Raw genomic sequence first — 2,578 nt, 5'->3', positions numbered from 1 at the left:
TTCACTTTGAACTTATTGCTTTATGAGTTAACTCTTGTGCAAGAATTTTGATACTAGTCTTGAAGGTATTATTCATGAAAAGTTTTGCTATATGTTATCTACTTGTTAGCAACTATAGATCATTGCCTTGAGTCACTTCATTCATTTCATATGCTTTGTAATAGTATGATCAAGGTTATGTAAGTAGCATGTCACTACGGAAATTATTCTTTTTATCGTTTACCTGCTCGGGACGAGCGAGAACTAAGCTTGGGGATGCGATACGTCCCCGACGTATCCATAATTTCTGTCGTTCCATGCTTGTTTTATGACAATACTTACATGTTTTGCTTGCACTTTATGATGATTTCATGCATTTTCCGGAACTAACCTATTAACAAGATGCCACAGTGCCGGTTCTCGTTTTCCGCTGTTTTTGGTTCCGGAAAGGCTGTTCGGGCAATATTCTCGGAATTGGACGAAATCAACGCCAAACCTCCTATTTTTCCCGGAAGGCTCCGAACACCGAAGAAGAGTCGGAGAGGGGCCAGGGGGCCACCACACCACATGGCGGCGCGGGCCGGACCCCGGCCGCGCCGGCCTAGGGTGTGGCGCCCCCGAGTGCCCCCGCGCCGCCTCTTCGCCTATAAAATCCCTTTCGACCTAAAAACGCGGTACCACTTGACGAAACTCCGAGAAAGACTCCGGGGGCGCCGCCACCATCGCGAAACTCCAATTCGGGGACAGAAGTCTCGTCCCGGCACCCTGCCGGGACGGGAAGTGCCCCGGAAGCCATCTCCATCAACGCCATCGCCTCCATCATGCTCCGTGAGTAGTTCCCCCATGGACTACGGGTTCTAGCTGTAGCTAGTTGGTATTCTCTCCCCCATGTACTTCAATACAATGATCTCATGAGCTGCCTTACATGATTGAGATTCATCTGATGTAATCGGTGTTGTGTTTGTCGGGATCCGATGGATTGTTACATTATGATTGTCTATCTACAAAGTTTATGAAGTTATTGTTGCTGCAATCTTGTTATGCTTAATGCTTGTCACTAGGGCCCGAGTGGCATGATCTTAGATTTGAGCTCTATAATTATTGCTTAGATTGTATCTACAAGTTGTATGCACATGTCACCGTCCGGAACCAAAGGCCCCGAAGTGACGAAATCGGGACAACCGGAGGGGATGGCGGTGATGTGAGGGACACATGTTTTCACGGAGTGTTAATGCTTTGCTCCGGTGCTCTATTAAAAGGAGTACCTTAATATCCAAGTAGATTCCCTTGAGGCCCGGCTGCCACCGGCTGGTAGGACAATAGATGTTGTGCAAGTTTCTCATTGCGAGCACGTACGACTAAATATGGAAAACATGCCTACATGATTAATGAATTGATGTTCTTTCTTAATGCCTTATCAATCCTATCAATTGCCCAACTGTAATTTGTTCACCCAACACTTGTTATTGGAGAGTTACCACTAGTGTAGATAGCTGGGAACCCCGGTCCATCTCGCATCATCATATACTTGTTCTTCATGTCATTGGAAGTAGTATCAACTATTTTCTGGTGCCATTGCTCTCATATTGCTATTACTGCTGCCGTGTTACTGTTACTACTGCTCTCATATCACTGCTACTTTCACATCACCCCTGTTGCTAGTGCTTTTCCAGGTGCAGCTGAATTGACAACTCAGTTGTTAAGGCTTATAAGTATTCTTTACCTCCCCTTGTGTCGAATCAATAAATTTGGGTTTTACTTCCCTCGAAGACTGTTGCGATCCCCTATACTTGTGGGTCATCAATGGCAAGTAATATGAAAGAGGGAGTAGTAATAACTAGCAAGAAGTACATGATAAGTGAAAAACATTAATATATTATAGTTATTTTATTTTATTTTATTTAAAAAAGAGGATAATCCAACCTCTATATTCATTGATGCATATATCCATATATCATTAAAATATATCAGAGTTGCTAATTTAGAGCTTCACAAAATTAGAAAAATATATATATCATGTTTTGCTCAACTCTGGATTTGTGTATAAGTCTGCAGAAATTTGGCTTGTGTTTTCCCCTGTAAATGGAACATGAACAACGGTTTAGGGTATTCACCATGCATGCACAAACATGATGAGTTTTGTATTCAAAGGAAAAAATATGACATTACGATGTATAACCAACCCTTAATACACAAGAGAGCACACAATGTCTGACTTTTATTAACCATATTACGTGTAGTGTAATGAGTTTTTTTATGTTTCATGGCAAAAGGAATATAGAAAAATGATAGGGGACATGTAGATCTTAAAAAACAAGAAAATATATTAAATATACTCTAGCATGTTAAACTCAAGATATTTTTTTTTTGAGAAACACAGTACAAACGTAAACGCTCACATACACGCGCATACACTCATATATAAGGTATATATAATATGCACATTTCTTGTAATAAAGGTATATTTTTGTTTGTACAAAACTTGGTCTTGCTACAAAATTACCTCATATAAGTCAATCTAGCTTATCTATGCTTGCTTCTTTTGCGCACCTAAAATTTTTCATACTTGTTTAATGTTTTTGCTCTTAAAATCTATACA

This window comes from Lolium rigidum, chromosome 5 (assembly GCF_022539505.1).
Source record: "Lolium rigidum isolate FL_2022 chromosome 5, APGP_CSIRO_Lrig_0.1, whole genome shotgun sequence".
Classification (NCBI taxonomy): Eukaryota; Viridiplantae; Streptophyta; class Magnoliopsida; order Poales; family Poaceae; genus Lolium; species Lolium rigidum.
The sequence above is the reverse complement of the archived record's forward strand: the minus strand, read 5'-3'. Positions refer to the sequence as shown.